Source organism: Crocodylus siamensis, chromosome 10 (genome assembly GCF_052110815.1).
Source record: "Crocodylus siamensis isolate JL-2025a chromosome 10, ASM5211081v1, whole genome shotgun sequence".
Taxonomy (NCBI): Eukaryota; Metazoa; Chordata; order Crocodylia; family Crocodylidae; genus Crocodylus; species Crocodylus siamensis.
In genome coordinates, this window is record NC_143404.1 from 34,274,431 (window position 1) to 34,299,456 (window position 25,026).

General features: G+C 49.8%; 1 long non-coding RNA gene across 1 annotated transcript in view; it reads right to left on the reverse strand.

Annotated features, from left to right (window-relative positions):
* Nucleotides 1-724: 724 nt before the first annotated feature.
* LOC149856403 (uncharacterized) overlaps nt 725-25,026 on the reverse strand; it is a 37,455-nt gene continuing 13,153 nt past the window's right edge. Inside the window, exon 3 of the long non-coding RNA XR_016444457.1 lies at nt 725-3,212. This is a non-coding gene — a long non-coding RNA (uncharacterized LOC149856403). The remainder of the gene's footprint in view (nt 3,213-25,026) is intronic.

Sequence of the window (25,026 nt, forward strand, 5' to 3'; positions counted from 1 at the left end):
GCACCCCACATCCAGCACAAACAGCTCATTGTGCACCACACAGGGCACACACAGCAGGGGTATGCTCAGGGCACAGCAGCAGTGCAGGAGGGGGCAAACCCTGGGGCACCTCTCCAGAGGAGTCCCCTGTGGGGAGGGCAGGGGTGTGGCCAGCCCCTTGCCGCAATTGTCCAGGAGCCCCATGTGCCCTGAGCCCAGGCACTGTGGACTAGGCAGCAGCATAGCAGAGTGGTTGGCTTGCAGGGAGAGAGGTATTGGGGAAGGGTCTGAAGCCATGGCAGCAGGTGCTGCCAGCAGCCTGGTCTGGCCAGCCCTGGGGGGCGCTCAGCCAACAGCTGCCAGGGCCCAGGCCTGCCTGGCTGATTTACCATGGTCCCTGGGCACCCTCGGGCTGACTCCTGATCTGAGGCCACGGCCCCTGATGCAGATGATATTTTCTCTAAAATGTTGCAAACTCTCACAAAAGGCTTCTGTCTCTTGCCCCTGCAGAGGCAACATTTGGATGTGGAACAGAGCCCACCAGCCCCAGCAGGGATCCTGCCTCTGGGTCACCACTGATGTAAAAATCGCGGTTCGTTTCTCGGGAGGCGGAAAAAAACCTTCAGCCACAGACACACTCTATTAGCAACACAAAAGGTATATATTTGCAAATAGGGTCAGAGAGAGAGACAAAAGATCAAACACTCTGCTGCTGCCCCCGAGGGAAACTGCCCAGCTGGCTTTATCCCCTCTCTCCTGACCACGTGTGCAGAAGGAGGAACTTTTACAACTCATTTCCGATTCATACAAACATGTATGTAAATACGTCAAATCATGCGTCGCATGTGTATTATAATTAACTACTTAAGTATGCGGGGTGGATAGGCTTAATATGTATTAGGTTATTGCGCATGGGCAGACAATATCTGAGGTTACAAGAGTCTGAATTTTCCTTGCTTCAAGGCTAGAACTGCAATCTACTCTTATCTGCATGAGAAAAGCTGAGGAGTATATGCTTTACTGTAACAAAGAGATAGTAACTTTGCAAAACAAAGAGGGAGTGATACCTTAATACAAAGAGCTTTCAGTAGCTCTCCCAGTTTTTTCACCAGGGAGGGCTGACAGCTGCGCTGTTTTAACAAGACTTATTAAATGCATTATTAATAATATTTCTAACAATATCCCCCCTCAAGATGCCTTCTGATCTTTACTTCATTTGGGCATATCAAGATAATTACGAGGAATTTTTCTGAGGACCATGACTTTTGCTACAGTCTGTGCTTTCAAAGGAACTGCTGCGACCTGCATTCCTTCTACTGTAGTGGTTATCAATCTAGTGAGACAAGGAATAAGGCAAGGGATAAAAATCAAACCAGTCAGAGCACACAAAAGCACAAATCCTACTTTTTTCCACCAGGGTCCTCCAAATAATTGAAACCACCAGTCTTTACTCCATGTGGGTTCCCACGTTTGTATTGGTACATGGGCTATTTTCCTAATCTCTTTGGCAATCTCTAAGACTGCTTTCCCATTGTCCTCTATTTGGAGGCAACAATTAGAAAGGTTGAACTTTCCACAGACTCCGCCATCCTCTGCGAGTAAATAGTCTAGAGCCATTCGATTTTGGTATATGGCTTCCCTCATCTGGGAACTTTGTCGAGCCAGCAACTCGAGAGCAGTGGCAGTCTGGTTAGTAATTACTTCCAAGACGGCCTGCAACCGGATGATTCTATTTAGCATATAAATTGGTGTCCGGTAACCCCAACTTCCATCATTAGCCCATGTAGCTGGTCCATAATACTCAATAATCCTCTGAGGAGGCCACTCATCCTCCTTCCACTTTTGGGAGCCACCCTGTGTCAAACTTACATCAATACTTCTTTTGGCTCTTTTCCAATCATCATACAAAGAGACTCCCAGCTTATTTCCGACCTCAGATGGTAACAAAAAGAAAGATGGTACAATTACTCCAACATAGCAGGTTCCTGTCCACCCTCGTGGTAGTACCGTATAGGCTTTCCTTCCACAAATCCAATAATGTCCTTTCAGGGCCCTGTTTTCCCCTCCCAAGGCTAGGGGGTCACAGCTGTGGAAAAGAAGGGGATAGTATTTGTTGCCCGTCTGCCCTAAAGGGTCAGTGTAATAATTACTCCGTTTAAACTGACATTTCCATACGCCATCTTTATCCCTATACTCGCACTTGGTTATTTCATTTGTGTCATTTAAGGCACTCCAATATGTATTAAACTTTGCCACCGTGCCATTCGGGTGTACCCATTTCCAACTACAGACATAGGTAAATCGTTCACCTCGGGCCTTTTCATATGCCTGACATCTGGTAGGGTTAGAATCGAAAGGTACTATTCTTGTCTTTTTGGTCTGTTGCATCTGCGGGGAGATTGGGATGCTAATGGCAGAATTCCATTGATCAGCATACTTGGTGCATATTTGGGCCCATTTCAATGTCCATGTACACTGACTATGTCCCAAACTTCTCCCCGTACCATTACTGCTAATACAGTACTCTCCTAATGCCACTTGGGAAAGATCCCAGCTGTGGTTTTCATCCCATTCTTGACCAGTACTCTTAGCATCTGCCTTGTCACTGACCAACCATTTTGGGGCCAAAGGAAAAGCCCTCCAAGGCCACTGTTCTCTGGCCTCTTGGAGCCCCCCACAGGCCCAGCAGTTGGTAAGATTAAAAGTACCTGCAATTCTTTCCATCATATCAACATACAAATTTGTCCCTGGGGGAGCAATTTGGGAAAGCGAGGGTGTGAGCCAGCGGTTAAGGCTGCTCAATTCTGCTCCTTTCATTATGCAGATAACAACAAGGCACATTAAGATTCCCACCATATTTTCCCTTTTACTTTCTTGTCTAATTTTCTGAGCTTTGATTAAGCCGTCTCAGGCGCACTTGGAGATCACCAGTAGGTTCACAGCTCCACTTGCTGGCTTCTTGTTCCGAAGACAACTCAGCTTCCGGAGTGAGTTCGTCTCGGGAGTTGATGTCCTCTAATGCTCGTGGATGTCGCTTCACACGGGTATGGTGTATCCAACGATCATGGCCAGTAATCTTTACAGCGGTGTGGGTTGTTAGAAGTATCTGGAAAGGGCCACTCCATCTCTCAGTCAAAGGCTCCTTTTTCCACCGCTGCACCAAGACCCAGTCTCCCGGGGAGAAGTCATGTACCGGTACATCTAAAGGCAGACGCTGAAAGGAGGCTGCATACCTGTGAAGAGAAAACAAGACAGACTGCAAGGCAATAACATACATATGGAGCTCACTATTACCTAATTCAAAAGTTACATTTTCTCGCATCCCAGGAGGTAAGACTCGAGGCGGCTTGCCAAACATAATTTCATATGGGGTCAATTTGAGGCCCCGTCGGGGAGTGTTTCGAATGCAAGTAAGAGCTAGCGGCAATGCTTGAGGCCACTTAAGGCATGTTTCAATACAGATTTTGGTGAGCAAAGTCTTTAAAGTTCTATTCATGCGTTCCACTTGTCCTGAACTCTGTGGTCTCCATGGTGTGTGTAGTTTCCAAGTAACCTTGAGAGCTTGTGCGACTTCTTGAACCACTTTTCCCACAAAGTGTTGTCCTTGATCCGACTCGATGGACTCAGGCAGGGAATACCGGGGAATGATCTCCTGTAATAAATACTTCACTACTGTAGCTGCAGTGGCAGTCCTGGTGGGCCAAGCCTCGACCCAACCAGAGAGCTGGTCTACCATGACAAGTAAAAACCCGTGATGTCCGGACCGTGGGAGCTCGGCAAAATCAATCTGCCATGCCTGTCCAGGGTACGCTGCCCAGGGTCTACCTCCCATTGGCACAGGGGGTTTCCTTCGAGGATTTACTTTCTGGCATGTGATGCACTTGGTAGCAATGCGCTGAGCTTCTACATATAGCCCTGGGGCTACTGCTTGGCGGATCACTAGATCACCCATGGCCAAACCTCCCATATGGGTTCTTGCATGGAGCTGTTGCAGCACCTCCCGAAGCAATGGCCTGGGTATCATGACTTTCCCTCCTGGTACTATCCACCACCCCTGGGAGTTCTTTTCTGCACAAGCTTTCTGTGCAAATTTATCTTCTTCAGGGGAATACTGTGGGACTAAATCCTGAACGTATGGCCATATGGCATGGGACATGGCCTGCTTGGATACCTCTTCCGCTTCTCCCCCAATAAATGCAGCTTCCTTTGCTGCTGCATCAGCCTTTGCATTTCCAAGCTTATGCTTTTTCTCAGCAGCCTTCCCATGGGCCCGCACATGAATGACTGCTACCTCTTTAGGCTGGTGGAGTGCCTCTAGTAGTTTGATAATCTGGGGGCCATTAGCAATCTTATTCCCAGAGGCAGTAATGAAACCCCTTTCTTTCCACAATAGTCCGTGCGCATAGACTGTAGAAAAAGCATAGCGAGAGTCAGTGTATATATTAACCCGTTGGTCTGTCCCCAGCTGTAATGCTCGGGTGAGCGCAGTGAGTTCCGCGGCCTGTGCCGACCATGAGCTCGGCAATGACTCCCTCCATACTACCTTATCCAAGGTTACCACTGCACATCCTGTTCGTCTTTTTCCATCGATGACAGAGCTGGAGCCGTCCACAAAGTATTCAACATCTGGGTCTTCAATTGGGTCCTCAGCAAGATCAGGTCGCACCTGCGTGGTCTGATTCAGGACCTCAAGGCAGTCATGCGTCGGTTGCCCTGGCTCCGGCAGCAAGGTTGCAGGGTTTAAGGCTGTAGTATGTCTGAAAGTAAGTCCTGGATTAGAGAGCAAAAATATCTCATACCGTGATTGTCTGGAGGGGTTAAGAAATTTCCCTCCCTGAGTCCCTAGGATCTGGGGAACTCCATGAGGAGTGAGTATTTCCATATCCGCACCCATGACTATCTTCTGGGCTTCTTCAACAACCACTGCTGTGGCTGCCACAGCCCGAAGACAGGCTGGCCACCCGAGTGCAACTGGATCTAGAACCTTTGAATAATATCCCACGGGTCTCCAGGTCGGGCCCGATGGCTGTGTCAGCACCCCTGATGCAATCCCTCGATTCTCATGAACATACAGTCGATATGGCTTTTTACTGTTTGGGATGGCTAAGGCAGGGGGCTGGGTTAATGCTGCCTTCAGCAGATCAAAAGCATGCTGCATTTCTTTATTCCATTTCCATTTAGTGAGACTCTCCTTAGTCAGGGATTCGTACAGTGGTCTAGCCTTCCCACCGTAATCTGGTATCCATAGTCGACAGAACCCAGTTAGCCCTAGGAATGCCCGCAGCTCCTTGGGTGACTTAGGTGGGGTTAGACCTTGAATCGCCTGTATGCGATCTGCACTCAGGGCTCTGACTCCTTTTGAGAGCTTATATCCCAAAAATGTGACTTCAGGCTGACATATTTGGGCTTTCTCTCTAGAGACTTTATATCCTTTTTTCCCCAGAGTGTTTAGGAGTGACCTGGTGGCTTTCTCGCAGAGCTGCAAGTTTGGGCTTGCAACTAGCAGGTCATCCACATACTGGAGGAGAGTCACTGCGGGGTGTGATCCCTTCCACTCCTCCAAGTCCTTCTGAAGGGCAAGTCCGAAAATATGGGGGGCTGCTATAAATCCTTGTGGAAGAACTGTCCACATAAGTTGGGCTTTATGGAAAGTATCTGGATCCTCCCATTCAAAAGCAAACAATTTTTGACTCTCTTGGTGAAGGGGAATAGAGAAGAAAGCATCTTTCAAATCTAGCACTGAAAATATCTTAGCTTCCCCCGGTACTTGTGTCAAGATCGTGTGAGGGTTCGGGACTACAGGATGATCTGAAAGGACCTTCTTATTTACAGCTCGTAGGTCTTGGACCAGTCTGTATGAGACCCCATCTGCCTTCGGCACTCCAAGGATGGGGGTGTTATAGGGTGAGGACCCTTCCACTAGCCATCCGTACCTCTTGTATTTCTCTATTAACGGCTTGAGTCCAGCTCTGGCCGCTCGGCTAAGTGGGTACTGCTTTACCCGAACGGGCCCCTCCCCATCCTTGAGTACGATCCTTACCGGGGAGACGAACTTAGCTCGCGCAGGGGTTCCATCAGCCCATACCGAGGGGTCTACTCCAATCATGTGATCTTCTGGACTTACTGCAGGGCATCGGTCCTCCAGGAGAGCCATCTGATAGTTCGAGCTCTGCTTGACAGGTAGCTGGACCACCATCTGATCGTCTCTGAAAAAGATCTCAGCTTGCAATTTTGTGAGTAAGTCCCGCCCAAGGAGTGCAACCGGGCAACTTGGAGAATACACAAAGGAGTGCTCGAGCAAATGGTCCCCCACCTTGGTGAGGAGTGGTTTACAAACAGGGAGTCGGGTCTGCATTCCCTCAATCCCTTCCACAAGTACATGCTGTTCACTAGTTCCTGTACAGGGGGGGTTTTCTGGAATCATTGAAAATGTAGCCCCAGTATCCACCAAGGCTTCAAAGTTTTTGTCACCAACCCTAATGGTTACCATGGGATCTTCTCGGGCTCCAACCTGAAGGGTAGTGGTCTTAGATCCCTGTCCCCTTCATTCTGAATCCTCACCCTTGTCTTCTGCCCGCATGAGGTGACCTCTCGGTTCCCCCTCTCTTTTCTCCTTCAACTTCGGGCATTCCCTCTTCCAGTGTCCTTTCTCCTTGCAATAAGCACAAACATCTGCTCCCACTCTTTCTCCCTTCCTCTTCTGTATCCCAGCCTTTCCAGGGTTCCCTCCAGTTATAGCAGCTGCTAGGGCTGCCATCTGTCGCTGAGCCTTTTTATCCTCCTTGCGCTCCTGCACTTGCTCACGATTCCCATACACCTTATATGCAATTTCCACCAGCTCTGAAATCGGTTTCCCAGCACCTCCCTCAGTTTTCTGTAACTTCTTACGGATATCAGCAGCAGATTGACCAATAAACATAAGATTTACCATACGCTGGTTATCTGGGGCTTCTGGATCCAGATCCGAAAACCTGCGAAACGCCTCATACAGCCTCCCAAGGAAAGCTGAGGGATCCTCCTCTCTTCCTTGTCTCACCTCATACAATTTAGACAGATTGGTAACCCGAGGCACTGCCTTTCCCATTGCTTCCACTATAATTCCCAGATACCGTGCACTTAGCTCTCTGCCCTCTGCAGTATGATTATCCCATCTTGGCTCCTCTACAGGGCAGGTATCACGCAGAGTACGACTAGCAGCACCTTCTGACTCAACTCTAGCTGCCGCAATACGTTCCGCTGTCCCCAACACTAATCTCCTCTCCTCCGGGGTTAGGAGGGTCTGGAGCATCATCTGGACATCAGCCCAAGTGGGTCGATGAGTCTGCCCAATAGATCGGAACAGGTCCCTCATCTTTTCAGGGTCTTCACGAAAAGAGGGGCTCTGATTCTTCCAGTTAAATATATCTGAAGTGCTGGGGTGTAGACAAAAGTTGCAGTGCCTCTTTCCCCAATAACCTCTCGCATCGGACAGTTCAACACCGGCTGTGACTCTACAGGCTTGCGCAAATAATAACCCTTATTTCCTGATTCAGATGAGGCACTTGGCTGAGGCTCACGCTCTAACTCATTAGGTATGCATTGGTACGTCGGTGGTGGTCTCTCTAAGGGAGGGGGCAGTGGTGCAGAAGGACTGGACCCCGAGGAGGCATCTGACTCATCTTCGCTACCCGACAGGGCAACCGGAGCGCGGGTCCGGTACTCAGCCAATTCAGAATCCCCCCCGTCATTAGACTCAGGAAGTACAGGCGCCCCCCCGCCCCGAGTCTTTTTCTTAACAGGCATCACATGAGACTTTACTAAGTAATTCTTAATCCAAGGTGGCTGATTTTGAACCACCCACAACCAACAATCAATATAAGGAAACTGATTCCAATACCCATTTTGCATAACAATTTCATGGATAGCTATCACTTCTTTTAGCACAAAGGATCCTTTCGGGGTCCAGTGGACCCCAAATGTTGGCCACTCGAGTTGACAAAACTTAGTTAAATCACCTTTTTTCATTTTTATTCCATAATCGGCCGGCTTTGCAAATTTATTAAAATGACGTAATAAGACTTTTAGAGGGGTATCAATATTGTTTTCTACACGAGAGCTACTCGTACCCATTTGCCCACAAAAATGCGCCCAAGGCACACCAAATACCAAAAAGATCTCAACAACAGATGATTTACAATGAGAGCTGAGCCTAGAATTTCTCAGCAAACTTACACATCCTTTGTTTAGATCCGTACACCAGATTGGGCAAAGGGAATTCGTGTACTCACTCAGATACCCCAGAGATCTCGATCCAAATTCCAAAGTGTGTCTGCCTCTCCAGAAACTCAGAATTTACATGGGATACTTCCTTTAACTTCCCGGATATTCGGACTTAAACCTCAAATTCCAGGGGCGAGTCCAAAGTCGGCTCGGTGCGCACAACCCGTGGTACCGGAGGCGCTCCGTCACCGAATTCCGGGGTAGTCCTCGAGAAGCCCCACGTTGGGTGCCAATTATTGATGTAAAAATCGCGGTTCGTTTCTCGGGAGGCGGAAAAAAACCTTTAGCCACAGACACACTCTATTAGCAACACAAAAGGTATATATTTGCAAATAGGGTCAGAGAGAGAGACAAAAGATCAAACACTCTGCTGCTGCCCCCGAGGGAAACTGCCCAGCTGGCTTTATCCCCTCTCTCCTGACCACGTGTGCAGAAGGAGGAACTTTTACAACTCATTTCCGATTCATACAAACATGTATGTAAATACGTCAAATCATGCGTCGCATGTGTATTATAATTAACTACTTAAGTATGCGGGGTGGATAGGCTTAATATGTATTAGGTTATTGCGCATGGGCAGACAATATCTGAGGTTACAAGAGTCTGAATTTTCCTTGCTTCAAGGCTAGAACTGCAATCTACTCTTATCTGCATGAGAAAAGCTGAGGAGTATATGCTTTACTGTAACAAAGAGATAGTAACTTTGCAAAACAAAGAGGGAGTGATACCTTAATACAAAGAGCTTTCAGTAGCTCTCCCAGTTTTTTCACCAGGGAGGGCTGACAGCTGCGCTGTTTTAACAAGACTTATTAAATGCATTATTAATAATATTTCTAACACCACTACCCACTGCTGGAGCCATCTGGATGCACCAGCTTCACCAGCAGCAAACTGAGGACTGGAGCCTCCTGTTCCAGCAGCTGATGGCAATGGTGGAGGAGAAGGAGGTGCGGGAGCAGGCACGGAAGCAGGCCTGGTGGATGGAGGATGTCGCCTGGGTGGAGACGCAAGACGGGGTGCAGTGGGACTACTGAGTCCGCATGGCAGTCCTGGCGTGAGAGTGCCTGGAACAGCTCCAGCAGCAAGGGGACGCTGACCACCAGGCCATGGAAACCTTCCTGGCCCTGGTGGCCACATACATGTCCCCTACTGTCCGGCCCCTGCTCACAACACCACAGGGCTCCTTTGTCCCGCCCACCACCCCAAAGCAGGCCCCCTCCTGGGCCTGGGAGGAGGTCCTAGGGCTCCTTCTCCCTCCAGACACCTTTGCTCAGCCTCCACCCCAGATGTGCTACCACCCGCCTGGGCCCAGTCCTGCTGCTCTCCCCTGCACTATGCAGCCGAAGACCTGGCCCTGCACAAGGCTGCCACATGCAGGGGTCACCACAGCTCCTAGACCTGTGGGGGAACATCCAGGGGCTGGGGCACTAGGCATCTGTGCCAGAGCTCTGCCCCCATGGCCCCCCACTCTGGGCTTGAAAAGCCAAAATACTGTAAATAGTTTTCAATACGTATATAGTTTGCCTCTGTGTATAGTGGGTTTTTTATTGTTGGTGGGTGCGGAGGGTGGTAAAGGGGCACTGTTTGTTGGGGGAAGAGGAATGGGGATGGGGGTTGTGATGGCAGTAAAGATTCTTTGTTTCACCCATGAGTGTGTCCTGCGAGTGGTGCTGGATTGGGCAGGGTGTAGTGGGGTGTGGGAGACAGAGGAGGTAGGCAGGCTGGAGTAGGGAGTGCAGGATGAGTGGAGTCAGGCAGGGCCTCCCACAGCTAGTGCTCTGGCCCAAACTGGTGGGTGCACAGCTCTCCTGGGATCTGGATGGCAGGGGAAGGAGGGAGGAGGCTGCTGGAGTCAGCAGGACCAGTACCATGCCAGCAGCAGTGCAGGGCACTACTTGTCATGGGCAGGGGCTGGGTTGGAGGAGTAGGGTGCTGGATCCCACTTGCAGGGGCAGGTGCAGCCCTGGTGCAGGGAGGCAGGGTGGTCAGGGAGAAAACTGCTGCATGCTGCCCCTGCACTGGTCACATGGCTCCTGAGCAGGGAAGGGGCTGACTAGGTATCAGAGCTTCCTAGATGGCTGCCAAGTACTGGCTGTTGGGTCTTACTTCAACATGGCTGCCAAGTGCTGGCAGCCATGTAGCCAGAGGCTGGAGCTCCTCCCAGTGGCCATAGGGGCATGTGTCAGGGCTGCCAGCGGACTGGTCTGGCCAACCCTGGGGGGGTGGGGGGCTCAGCCAGCAGCTGCCAGTGCCCAGGCCTGCCTGGCTGACTTACCATGGTCCCTGGGCACCCTAACTTTAGTACCAAGTGCATTAACTTTAATCCCAAGTCCCTACACACATAGATACCTGCCAAAAACTGCTTAATGCTTATTAGCTTAAAGTGCACTAAATTTATTTCCACTTACTTGCACATATAGGACACACCATGTTTAGCTTAGACCTCAATGTGAGGGCTTATTGTTATGGTACCAGTGCAATGAGGTTGTAGCTGAAGCTGATGCCTATACCTTGAGAAGCTCACTGCTCAGCCCTGGGCTCAGGCAACCTCTCAAAAATGCTCTGCTAATGCTGATCAAGGTCTTGGTATTTCAAAGAATCCTCACCCTGCCTCCAGCTGGCAAGGTAGAGCAGCTTGGGGCTGACAATTGCATGCTGACCCTAAATCCCTTGCAGCAGGCTAAGTTAGCAGCTCCAGGTCCAGCTTTGCAAGGCAACAGAAAGTTTCAGGACCCAGTGAGACTGGTTCTCATCATCCTGTAGGCAGAGTAGTCCAAGAGACAGGATGGAATGGCAGCGGGCATCTGCACCACAAGTAATTCATCCCTACGTTACAGAACACGCTGTGCTGGGGACAAATGCAGGGGATGAGGGAGAACTACGCACTAGTGGAGCTAAGATGCAGCAAAAAGGCTCAGGTGCTACTCCACTGCCCCACAGAACTACAACCCACCCCCTAGGCTTCTGACCCAGTGCCTGGTCCACCCAGCATACTGAAACGCTAAAGCAAATGCTACCAAATCTAGTGTTATTTAGTGCCCATGACAGCAGGGCTGCTTACTCACTCATTCTCTGTAGCTGCAAAAATGATGTTGCTACGACTGCAGTCTCTGGCCTATTTCTACAATCTGATAATGTTGGGTAATTCCAGCATTTCATTATGGGATTATTATGATATTATTCATCACAGTGAATCAGTTAGTGAGATATATATATATTCACATGGAATAACAGGAATTCCCTTGTTTTTTTTAATTTGATATCCAATTTTTATCAATTTTTGATAAAGAAAGCAAAGGTGGTCAATTTCAAGCAGATTTCCTGTGAAACAGCACCCAAGTGATTTACAAAAAGAGAGGAGAAAATAAAGTATTGTAACAAGAGGAGAGGGACCTGGTAGATGCATAATTTCGATGTGAAGAGGTATAAAGTTTTTACTACAACAAATGCTGGAAATAAAGGACAAGTTATAAGGATGGAATCAAATACAGCCAAGTCAGCATTTTCAGGGTCTCTGTTCCCACAAGTAACCACACATCCTTGCACTGGAAAAAGCAGCTTCCCAGATATCTGGTTTGGACTTTGGGAAAAAAACATTGACCCAGTCCCCAAGAAAAACATCCCTGGTTCTACCTGGTGCACCGGACACATGCGAGATTAATCAGACCTGGCTGAATGCTGTACTGAATGAGGGGCATTTGGACACAAGTGGAGATCCACCCCACAGACTAGTCAGCCTGGCACCAAACAAGACTTAATGACCTACTGAGGTCCCTTGCAACCCTAAAAATTTATGAAAATCTATTAAATCTATAAGGCAATGCTTTTAGTGAAAAGGGGAGTGACCTTCTGTGATGTGGTGGTCCCTCCATTGAGAATTGGACTGCAGCCCACTAAGTCATTTCACACATGTCCCAGACAGTCACTACATTATAATGACCACCCCAGATTAGCCTGGGGTCACATTCCTACCTGTGTCCAAGAGGCAAAGGGCTCTCTATCCTATTACCAGAGACAATAGAAATCTGCAGGGAATTCCAGTAAATGCCCCTACATCACATCAAACAAATTTCTTCAGGGGAGAAAGGGCCCAATTTTCTTCCACTGGTGGATCTGGAATCTGGAGTTCCCAGCAGCAGAAGGCGAATGGACTCTTAAAGTTCTTCTGAGAGAGGGAGAAGACCGGTCTCAGGTTGGGACAGCTGCACATCCCTAGGTAAATTATTCTTGAGTATCAATGGGAGTGAGTTCTTTCATTCAGATCTAGTTCTGGATTTCTCAGGTTAGGGACAGTGCTCCGACTCGTAAGAAGGACAAGGGCTGCTTGCAGGGCTCACAACTAGACTCGGACACCCTGGAAGTTTAAGGTCTTTCAGCCCAGGCCCACCTTTACAATGCAAATGATTCCACCCCCACTTAGAGGCAGAGCATTTTGCCTCCACAAAGCTCCTAGCCGGTGCTCCCACAGGAGTCGAACCTCCTTGCATCCTGTAGGGGTGCCAGGAGACTCCAGATGAATCATTTGTTCAGTGTGTCAATGCCTCCTGGCATCTGGTATCAGAGGGCAAAAAACACTATTTCTTTGTCTAGGGATTTAAATGTGCAGCAGACACCTGTGGGTCTGTAAAGATATCTAAGCTTCCTCTAAACTAGCAAGATCAGGTGCCAGAAGCTGTCTAACACAGTGTGGGCTTGTTTATACTTCTGTGACTGCAGTGTGGACATACCTGTGGCACTAGGCCAGGTTCCTCCAATACCACCAGCTCTTATTGGCTCAGGAACCAAAAGCACAAAAGGGCCAAATTCAGAGGTGACTCAAAAACTAAGATCTAGAGGAAGCATAAGTGTGTGCAAGTCAGTTTATACCAGCCCCCTGCAATGTGTATGCTATACTGACCTGGACTCCCTCCTATTTACCAGTATGTCATAATATGTCATTTTGTTCTCTTACTTATCACCTCACTTATCACTTGGCCCACTGAGTTGAGCAGAGATGAAGCTGGTGGAACACAGGCAGTCTGGGGCTGGAGATGGAGCGTAACAAGAAAAGCAACAAAGAAAGGGTCAGGATGTATAAGCATGGGGTGCCTCCAGCTTTAATTAAGAGCTCTTCAGCCTGAAAGTGATATTAACACACACACACCCATCAACCGAACACATACCTCCCCAGCTGCTCTGGAATTGGCTGATAGACTGGAGGGTCTGAACTAGACATCCTGTTTAACAAAACAGAGCATCAAACCAGCCATAGATCTGATCCATTTCAAACTTCCCCTCATTGGCTAAGCCTCTTCAGAAGAGACTCTGCAGTTGGAAAAGGGACATTGTATTACAATTCTGAAACTGCTACAAGAAAGCTATCTGTCAGCAGGAGTAGTCTGGGCAATTGTGAGAAGAATAAGTGTGAAAATGCCTGGCTCCCTGTAGCCTCTTCTTCTCTGTGTTTTAAAAGCAGTATTCAATTGTAAGGCCAGAAGGGACCATTATAATCATCTAGTCTGACCTCCTGCAGAACATAGGCCAGACCTCACTCCTGCAGTGGAAGGGATTACTCCTGCAAAAACCTGCGATAAAGTAAATATAGCATGAACAAAAGCTGGCCTTAACTATAAGGGTATCTATGCTGAGTTCTGGCATCTGAGTGACTGCAGAGGAAGTAGCTATGCAGCCTGGGGCCTCTGATAGAAGGGCCAAATGATACAGGAGGAGCCTGTGACCAACCTGAAACTCCTGATTTTGATCATTCCTGGGTCTTTCAGTTTCAGCTTGACAGGTTGTTCATCCATTAGGGACAATCTCACCTTCCTGCTGCAGCACTGAGGGGTCTGGCAGGATGAGAGGGAAGCAGCCTGGAGAAATGCAGTCTCTGGACCCTGGAGCAATATGATATAGTGAGTGTGTCTGCACCAGACTAGGCTGTGTATAGAGAGATGCTACAGTGTGGTCATCAACTCCACAGACCTCTCTAAGGGAAGGGAGGCAGTGGGCAGATTTTAGAGAGGGGAAAAGAGGTCCTTTGCCTCAGGGGGTATGCCAGACGAGTGCACATGTGCCTCTTGCGGCTTTTCAAAGCAGTTTGAGATGCCACAAGAGGCATGCTGGGAACAAAAAATGGTTCCCTACACTGCATATTTGCACCATGGGCTCTAAATTTGATACCAGGAAACCCAGCGACAAAGCCCAAACTCCTGCACAAGCCCCATACCCCCACAAACCCTACACCCACCCACAAACCCCCCAACACCCCACACCTCTTCCCCCCCATCACGGCGCGGGGTCCTAGGAGCAGCCGTGATCTCTCCTAACGCCCCTACCATGCCAAGTTCGCGATAAAGCACCCTCGTTTTTGCCCATCACGTCTTTGATGTTATGTATTTTATAAGGGAGGCTGCCTTTTGTCCCCTTGGACATGGTGCTCTGGTTTATCCTGGCCCCTGTTAGGTATTGATTGACTTGGTGCACAGCAGCTTTATGGGCTATGCGTGGCTCCAACCACCCTTGTACCACACCCCAAGCCTTGCAGATGTACCAGACGTTGTTTGGTCAATTTCCTGTTCCACGCCCCACGGGCGCTCCCTGGCTTGTCTCGCACTGCCCGCTCTGGGGCTTCTCGCAAGTGGGGCTCAGGTAGCCATAGCTGTGCCTGACCCTCAAATCCCCTCCTCGGGTCTTAAAATTTCTTGTGGGGCTCAGGCAGCCTCGGCCTTACCTGGCCCCCAATCCTCTGTGCCCCTTCTCAGGGCTGGGGTCAGTGAATGTTGTGCCCTCTCTGGTACCGGGGTCCCCACACTACCATGGAGCCCCTGTGAGGCCTTCTCCAACCCCTAATAGCCTTACCTGGTCCTCCGGTTTTAACCAGTAAACAGAAACTCTAGCCTCTTGGCCACAACATAAATTCAAACCACGCGGCTATAAACCGACTCAAGTCCATGGCAGGGTTTCTCCCTCTCTCACCCATAGCAACTGCTCAAGTATCCTGGCCTCTCCCTTCTCATTGCTCCGGCAGAGTTCTCACCCCTATGGCTGCTAGCTGGGAACTGCCTACCTGGCCTCAGCCTGGATTTATATATAGGTCAGGCCCTGCCCCCTTCTGGTCAGCTGACCAGCTGTGGTTGCTCCAGCAACCAGCACCTGTAACTCTTTATAGGTGCAGAGCACTGAGGTGCTCTGTGACACCTCCCAATGTCACATCCTGCATGCCCAGTCCCATGCTCCCCCTCACCCCCACCATCCCTAAACTCACCCACAAACTCCCCCCTATACCCCTCCCCCCGACCTCACATCCCCTCCACAAATCCCACACGCTGCATGCCCACATGGGATGGGATGGGATCTGCTGGCGGAGCTGCGGCTACGGGGGCAACTGCCACACTGCAGCCCTGGCTCCATGCCCACACCAGTGCTGGGACATACTGGCCCAGCCTGGAGGGCTCCTGGTCCCAGAAATCACTTGGGGGGGTGTGATGGGCTGGTGGGTGGAGGGGGTGGAGGTGGCAGCAGGGGTGTGTGAGAGAGAGATGGGGGTTGGGGATGGGGGAGTGCTGTCAGTAGGAGAGACCTCCAGAGCCAGGCTTAGAGTCCCCTCTCCCCCTAGAGCAGCCTGTACAGGGGGAAGCTGGCCTGAGAGAAAAAGGCCCAGCTCAGTCCCTGATACCCAAATCAAGGGCTTCCCAGGAACAACGTGGGTCAGGGAGCAGAACAGCAAGGGCTGGTACTACTCAAATCCACACAGCAGCAGGTGGGACAGTTACAGCTGGACTCATGTCCTGGTACTGGAAGGAAGCTAGTGGGGATAGGCAGGGGCTGGTCAGGCGTGAGGGGACTGGGCAGGAGGAGGGAGGCTCTGGGTTGAGAGTGAGGGGCAAGGGAAGGGCACTGGCATATCAGTGCTGCTCAGCACCATACATCCTGGTGAACAAAGTGGGCAGGGGTAGCTCTGATTTTTCTATGACAGAAAAACCAAAAGTAAAAACCAAAGTGTATAGATATTTTATGATGATAGAGGCTCTGGTAGGCTTCCAAATGGCTTTAAACTTGTAAATATATCAATAAAACATTGTCTCTCTCTATATAGTGGCATTTTATTTTAATAGTGAAAGAACATAGATTTTGGTTATTTTAATGAGAGAATTTGGGGTTCTTATCAAAGATTTTACAAAATTTTAAACAGGGAACACCAGGATCTCTGCTGGTGAGACAACTGACAAGACCTGGGCAAAGGAGTCTGTCCAGCACCAGCACTGGGGATCCAGCTGGAGGGTAGACAAGGTGACTGACCTCTTGGCTATTTGGGGCCAAGAGGACATGCTGTGACAGTGCAAAATGGGTCACCGCAAGGAGCACATCTGGGTGACAGTTGCCCAGATGGCAGAGCAGGGGCACAAGAAGACATGACAGCAGTGCTGCATGATGGCCAACTGTGCAGCCATGGGCTACTGGCAGCTGGCCCAGCAGTGCAGTGCTCTTCTGAAGTGCCCATACCACAGCCTAAGTGGCCTTGCAGTCCCCATCCAGGTCTGGCAGGTGTACAGCCATGGGGTCACAAGTCCAAGGGGCAGTGCTGTCGCAGGCACGCAGAAAGTCACAGTCAGGCACCAGCCCCCAACTGCCAGACTTCTGCAGTGGGTAGAGGGTGCAGGGGCTGCTCCTGGTTGTGCTGCTTCAGCAATCCATCTGTCACAACTGGATGGGCCTCAAAACCTGTGAGGCCAAGTAGCCCTGAGCCGCTTGCACATGTACTGGCTCCAGCCTCTAACTCCCCCTGGCTGAAGATCCAGGAGGATCTGGGTAGAGTCATTTTGGCCCAAGTGGCACAACTTACCCCACACCAAAGTGCATGTTCAGGCACATGTGCTGAGGCAAAAATCTCTGGCACAAATTTGTGCCACTTCTATTTGAGCTGCTGCCAGTGCACGTGCCTGCATGTGTGGACATGCCTATGAAGGTCTCCCTCACAGCCTGCTGTGTTGAAAGGATTGTTCCCAGAAACTATAAACCCATTGAAAAAAGCTGGCATCTCCTACCATCTGGAATTACTCAGCACAGGGAAGCCTGTTTTAACAGCTACACAGGACGAACCCTTACCTCCATCATAAGAAAAAGCCCTGTCCTGGGACGCGAGGCACGAAAGAGTACTCACTGGCGACTTGGGAGGCAGCATGCGAGGGGTGGAAGGCAGAACCCACGCGGCTCGTCAGCTGCCTGTTTATCCAGCTGAGGCCGGCCAGTGACGTCAGCGCTGAATGCCGGCCAGCATGGATAAAAATGGCGGTGCACACTGCGGAGCCGGCAGCGGGGGAGAGAACACAGCCACAGATGCCCAGCAAAGACAAGCTGATACACAGAACCAGAGGAGCAGGAACGGCTGGGACAGAAGCAAGAAGGAAGAAGAGGAACGTCTTGGTGATGCTACAGATAAGGCGACAGAGGGATGCCAAGATCGCCTTGCAAGAACGACAGGAGGAACACCTGAAGAAATCTGCCCCAGGAGAGAGGGACTGCGGGGAATCCAGGAAGGGTTGCAGCTGGAGAGAACATCGCCACTGGACCAGGAGGTGCCTCAGAATAGGCAGGGAACTGATTGCCTAAAGGGATGGGGCAGCCAGTGTCCTGTTGAAGCGCGGAAAGGGAGAGGGGTAGTTAAAGGGGCAGCGCGCCTGGTTTTGTGTTTGAGCTTCTTTCTTTCCATTTTTTTTTTTTTTAAATTTTGTTCTTCCCCGAGCTCCAAGGGTATCTGAGGGTAGCGGACCTGCATGTAGGCTAGATAGTGTTGCGGCCTGAGTAGGACCCGGTCCAAGGTCCCAGGAGCAAGATGCCGACCAGGCGTGAGGCTGGGGTGTAGGAGTTGCAGAGCCCTGTGAGTAACCAACCACCAGGAGGAACCTTGGGTCTACAAGCATGCTCAATGAACAGCCCTGGACACTGAGGTCAACAAGTCGTGGCAGACAAGCATGGGGTTAAAGACTCGGATGGAAGTCACCAACTCAGACAGAGGCGTAAGGCACGTAACATCAAATCACCTGAGCGAGAGCAGCACGAGAGCAACTGGTTGAGGCCCGGCGGCTACAAGCCGTTACAAAAAACTCCTCAAGAAATACCATCCAATTCTCTTTCATTTCCCCTTCAACTAAAGAAGCACTGCTAGCAAGCAATCCAGTGGTGCAGGTCCCTTGAATGACCATTATGAGCTTTCTCCACTTCATGGGCTCTTTGTACTCTCCTTGGTACCATTCCAGTAGAGACACAGGTTCACTTAACCAAAGATCTGCAGGAGGCCCCTCTAGGTCAGCTGTAGCTTTGCAGAATAAACAGAAGCTTTTCTTGTTGTGGCTTACTGCTCTCAGAGTCTTATGGATGCAGCACTCCAGTCTCTAGGGTCATCAGTCCAGCACCCTTCCAAAGAACTGTCTCAGTCAATGACACTTTATCAAGAGCAAGACCTTGCCAGCAGTGGGGCACAAAGGTAAATCAGCACATTGCTCCACCTGGACAGTTCTTCTCTATAGTTCATGGGTGCGATTCACCATTTTGGAACTGCAGGGTCAGCCCCATGAGTTACAAGATATTTTCCCCACAACTTGCAGCATACTTATTACAACAGCGCTTGTATGCATCATATTAACATATACTCCAGGCAAGTCTGCTGGCAGCATACCCGTAATGCCTCCCACCTGCTTTTCTGCTCATACTCAAGATAATGCCAACTCATATAGAAAAATCTCTACATTTGAAATCTCCTCAGTATTTCAGTGTGAACACCACGAAAGGATAGCTGTTAAGTTCCGCTAAGTGCACAGGTCCCCCACATCCATACTTTCTCATCACAGTGGCAAGCTGAGAGTTATAAACAGCTTGCTCATTTGTGAGACTCACCTCTCTTGCCATCTCCCTTTTGTGGACTTAGAGGTCTTTGTGCAATGAAACTGGCCCAACTCTAGACCAAAGAAATATCCCCAACACATAGCAAATGCTCACAATTTTACATGAAATGTTAATTGCAGTTAGTGAAATAATTCCCATCATGGGGTAACAAGGGGAGTAGAAAGCTGTCAATTATGGGCGAGCCAGATGCCAAGAAAGGGGCCATGTAGAAACAGCTATTCCCAACAAAAAAGGACTTTAAATCATCCTCCACCTCTTATCACTCAAAACTGGATGCTTTTAGGTTACCCAGCAGAGTGTTTACTACCTGCTTTCTATTACAAAACAAGCAAGTAACCAAGTTGCTTATTACCTGGAGATATTTATTGCAGACGTAGAGTACCTACCTTCTGTTTCTGTTCACTGGGCAAATTTTTACAATGTCAAATATTAATGATAAATGGTTACCAGATACTAGGCAGTGTTTTCTCAGTACCTTGTAACAAAGCACTGCCTGAGCAACGTGCTGTCTGAAGCTATATTATACCAACAGGCTTTCAATATGGCCCACAGCAAATAATATAAATCACCCCTTTCCAGAAGCCAGCATGTAGTCCCTGTAACAAAAGCCCAGAAGACCTGCTAGGCCAAAACTGTTTCAGCTGCAACATCCTTTCTTACACAGGCCAGGGTCCAATGTTTTAGAGGGATGTGCAAGTCCATTGTATTCTGACTGCTTGTTCATCATTATACCTAAGAGGGGAGGGAAGGTTTTCTTCCCGACTGCAGCTGGTGAACATTTTATGTCACAAAGCATGAAGTTTATGATAATTTATATAGTGCTGCAAAGGTGGTAATATGCCAGTCAAGTAGTCTATCCCTGAGCCAAACAGCTTAGAATTTAAAGGCACAAGGCGATACACTGCAGTAAAGCACACAGAAGACACACTGTGCTGCATGGGGTTTTGTTCAGGAGATTATAGTCCACAGCTAGAGCTATGTCTGCTCAATCTGGGCCAGGTCTCAGGCCACCAGCCTGCTCAGACCGAGCAATGCAATATGTGCTAGAGAGCCAGGGAGCTGTGCTGGAGCTGTGTGCTGCAATCCTTGCTAACAGGCCTGTGCGAATAGGGAAATATTCAACTCGGATTTGGCCGATTCAGAGGACAGCGATTTGATTCGGCCAAATCAGGTTTGGAGATTTAGTGCTGATTTGGCAATTCGGATCGGCTGGGGAGAGGCAGGCACAGCAGAGCGACTGCAGGTTCTCCCTCCAGCTCTGCCTACCTCTCCCTGGGTGGGGGGAGCCATGGAAGAAACCCCCACAGCTGTCCCACCCAGCCCCAGCCTCCCAGCACTTAAAACAAAAAAAACAAACAAACAAAAAAAGCCCCGCACTCATCAGCTGTAGCAGCAGTGATCAGAGCCTCTGGGGGAGCATGGCAGAGCCTCCCCGCCCAGTGTAGGGCAGCAGGGATTGCTGCCCCCCCCCCCCCCCACACACACACACACACTTGGCAGGCATGGCAGCTGTTGCATTGTGGAGATGCAGTGTGGTTCTTAACAAACAAACAAACAAACAAACAAACATGCCAGGAGGCTGGGCCAGGTGGGGGATGGGGCTTCTCCCATGCCTCCCCCAGCCCAAGCAGAGGCAGGCACAGCTGGAGGAGCTGCAGGAGAACATGCAGCCACCCAGCTGTGCCTGCTCTCCCTGGCTGATCCAAATTTCTAAATCGATTTGGAGGCTTTGGATTCGATTTGGACCTATTAATGGGTCTCTCGATTTGATTTGGATTCAGAGATTCGGCAGCTGAATTGGCCCAAATGTCCTCCGAATCAAATTGGCAACTGAAGCATCGCACAGACCTACTTGCTAAGGAATTCCTTTTGGGTTTGTTATACCCAAGCCCTGCCTCTTTGCTAGTATAAGGGCAAGGACCCTTTGTCTCCAGCAGAGAGGTAGCAGCAGCTCCCAGAAAACAGCATGAGGAACATCCAACCCAAGAGCTGCCAGAGCTGCAGAAAACACAGCTTCAGTAAGATGCATATAAAGAGATCTTGGATGAGAAGCAGCTGAGAGGAAATAAGGAATGGATTTAAATCTGTTCACTGCAGCACACCAAGTTAAAAAAACAACAAAAACCAACCCAGGTCTCCTATGCTAAGGAGAGCATCCACAGGTCTCAGCTCACCCACAAGATTCCACCTTGCACAGCCCCTGCTCTGGGACAGTACCATGTTATAGAGGACAAGGGCCCACGGGCTCTAGTTCCAGGTCTGTAGTCCCAGTTGGTATGTGAATGGCAGGGGGATGTTAAACCTTTGAGGCTACATGTGAGTGCTATGCACCATTAGGTAGATAAGCATAGTTCAATTGTTCAGGAACAAGGCACTCTCCCATCTTTCTTGAGAGCAGCAAACAGCCTCTTTAAACCATGCCTCTTTGGAAGAGCCAGTATGGCTATATGCTGCTCTGTGGTACAGGAAATGGCCTGACAGGGTTAATTTTCATTTCATATGATAAATTCTACTAGTCAGGGCCTGACATTAAATGGAGATGCAGTCAAACCGTATTTAATTAGGTATTTGTTTCCAAAAGCAAATGATATTGATAACCTCTTCTTTGTTCCCAAATAAAATCATCTTTTAATTAATCAGATGAATTCTCTTAATGAATCCTGCTGGATCCATCTGCCATTATTGCTGGCCTGCTGCAGGACTGTTGCTGCCTGAATGAGAGCAGCAGCAGCACCCTCTAGCTCTGCAGATCCAAGCTGTAACATGCCATGGTGTGTGGAATAGCTCTGCTGTACGGCTGCTGCATTTCTCTGGGAGTGCTCCAGTGGGACAGCATGCCCTTGGGACTCAGGGCTGCTCAGGGATTTCAGCCCTCTGTCACAGGATGCATGTATGTGTGTATAGCTTACAGAGAAGTTTCCATTTCCTCAGACTGGAGCCAGGGATTGACCAAGTGAGAGGAAGGGAAGAGTGTAGCAAAAGCCCTCATACCCTGCTCTAGTGGAAGAAACAGCCCACAAGAAATATGCACTTGCCTGTAGCCTTGTCAGCTTGTGTTGGGAGCCTAGCAGTTTTTACAAGCTAAGGGTGGACAAGTGTGAAGAGAGATGGGAGCCCTGTAAAGAACATCTGCAGGGACAAGAAGAGGGAGCGCTGGGAATAGGTCACAGAGCTGCCTGGTCTGATTCAGTACTCAGACACTGACATGGCACCATGCTAGAGAGCACTGTTTCTGCAGCTGCTTGTTTTAAGCCTGGGAAACACAGGAGAGGAACAGCAGGTTTACTATAATTAAGGTTAAGATGCCTTTTCTGCTTAAAGGATGGCTCCTCTCAGTGCTCTGAAATCCACACTCATTCACATTTCCTAGAAATGTGAACTGCCTTCCAGGGGCAGTGTAGGGCAGTTCCAAATGTAGCACTGGTTTGAGCAAAGGGGATCCTAGACACAGCCCCCCTACTAGAAAAGAGACTTGCTTTTCCTAAGGTTGATAGATTTTACTTCCTTTTTGGCTCAGGTATCTGATCACACTGATCCAGTCTCAGTCACCCAACATTTACCCTACCTAGTGCTTGGCACCCACTACCCCTCTGGGGAGGTTACATTATAAACAGCAATCAAAAATAGCTGGGCTCCTCGGTCTCAAAGAAGCCAAAATCTCATACCAAACAGGTTCCACTATGTAAGCACACAGAGGAGACAAAAGGCTCTTTAGCTTGCCAGAGTTAGCTCAAGGGGCTGTACAATAGCCATTGAATCAGACCCATGTTCTAGCTTGCCTGAGTTTGAATCTAGTTCTTGGCAGGCACTTAAGGAGAGAGGAAGGAAAGTTCCTATATAAAATGCCTCTGTCAAGTAGCTATTACTTTTATTGTGGGGAAATGTAATCCAAATAGAGCTGCAGCTCCAGAAGACACACAAATGATTCCCAAATGGAAATCCAAAGATGCCTACTGATGCCTTCTGGGATAGGTGGGGTGAAGAGGGAGAAAGGCTCTGGGGTCTTGAAGACTAATGGGTATGGGTGACAGGGAAGAAGAGATTAACTTAGTAGGACAGAAATAGGTGAGAGAGGAATGGGAATCAGGAAAGGGGATGGGATCAGAGAGGGGGGGTATGCATCAGCCCCCCACGTTCCTCTCTCACATGTGCTGGCATCTTGGGGCTCTGTCCCTCTGGAGGTGTCTGAGTCCTGAACCTTGCCTTCCCCTCCTTTGAGCCAGGTTGTGGAGAGTCCTGGTTTCTCTGGCTGGGTTAAACCCCTTCTCCCTACCCCTCTCATGTGAGGATATCTCCTGTGAGAACATGTTCTCATTCCGCTGAGATCACTACCCTGAGATTAGAAGGCCACTTCACTAGGCCTGTGCACAGCAGCAAGCATTCGATTCAGATTCGGCCAATTCGAGGGACAGCGATTCAATTTGATGATTTGATTCGGCTTTTTTGGATTCGGAGATTCAGACACCAAATTGGCCACTAAAGCTTCAGACATCCCTAACAGATAGGGAAATGTTCCCAGGTGGTGAGGGAGGGAGTAAGGCTGGGACTAGGGAAGGGGCAGTGCTGTTCCCAGGGCTGCACCGTGCTCCGCCTGTTCCTCTGCGCTTGGGTTCTGCCTGTCCCCACTCACCTCAGCTTCTGGTCTGCGCTGTGCCATGGTGCAGTTAGCTGGTGTCAGCTGCTTCTCAGGCTACAGCAGCAGGGATTGGGGGGAGTGGCAGCAAGTGGAGCCCTGGATGGTGCAGGATGTGGTACAGCTACACTAGCCCCTTCTGCAGTGGCCCTGGGAGCAACTGACACCAGCTGCAACGAGAACTGTCACTGGATGCGGAAGGCAGGGCACACCTCTTGCTGCTCTGTGCCCCCCCCAGGAGGGCTGCAGGCTGGGGGACTGTGTTGGGCTCTTCACAGGGGTGCATGCCCCCAGATCTGGATGCAGGATGACAGTAGGCTGCTGCTCCAAGCAACAAGTGCCAGGAAGAGTCAGACTGCAGCAGCAGCCTGCTGTCATCCCACATCCAGATCCAGGGGCATACACCCAACACAGACCCCCCCAGATCACAGCCCTCCTGGGGGGCATCGAGCAGCAAGAAGTGCGCCCCACCTGCACCCACTGACAGTTCTTATTGCAGCTGGCGCCGGTCACTCCCGGGGCCACTGCAGAGGCAGCTAGGGTGAGCACGGACAAGCTGTGCCACTGCCCGGGGCTCCGCTTGCTGCCCCTCCCCCCAGCCCCTGCTGCTGCAGCCCCGGGAGCAGTCAATACTAGCTGCCTGCACCACAGCATGGCACAGCCCAGGAGCTGGGGTGAGTGAGGACAGGCAGAGCCCAGGCACGGGGGTGGGGGACAAGTGGAGTACAATGCAGCCCTGGCAATGGCACCCTTCCCTAGTCCCAGTCTCACTCTCTCCCTCCCTCACTGTTTTGGGAGCCTATCCCTATTTGTTACATTATAAAGTGGGTTTGCTTTATGCAAGGGAAACCTGTATAGTCTATGGCTGAATCTCCGAATCGGCCCCAAATCTCTCCAAAAGTGATTCAGAGGCTTCCGATTCAATTCGGACCTCTTAATGAGTCTCCCAATCCAATTTGGATTCAGAGTTTTGGCCACCAAATCGGGCTGAATCTCCTCCATATCGAATTGTCTACCGAAGCTTCACACAGCCCTACTATTTACCTCTCCCTGGCAGCTCCCTTTCTGTGTCAAAGTCAATTGTCCCACATTCCCTAAAATCCATTTGCTTAATCAGATTTCCTTGAAACCTTGAATGTTTCATGGGGGTGCTGAACAGGTCCAGTACTCCAAACCTGGGAGCAATTGAACAGAGACACAGCTCCTCTCTCCCCCAGAACAAGTTGATAGATTCTGCAAAATCCTTTTATGTCCACTTGAGTAACCAAATGATG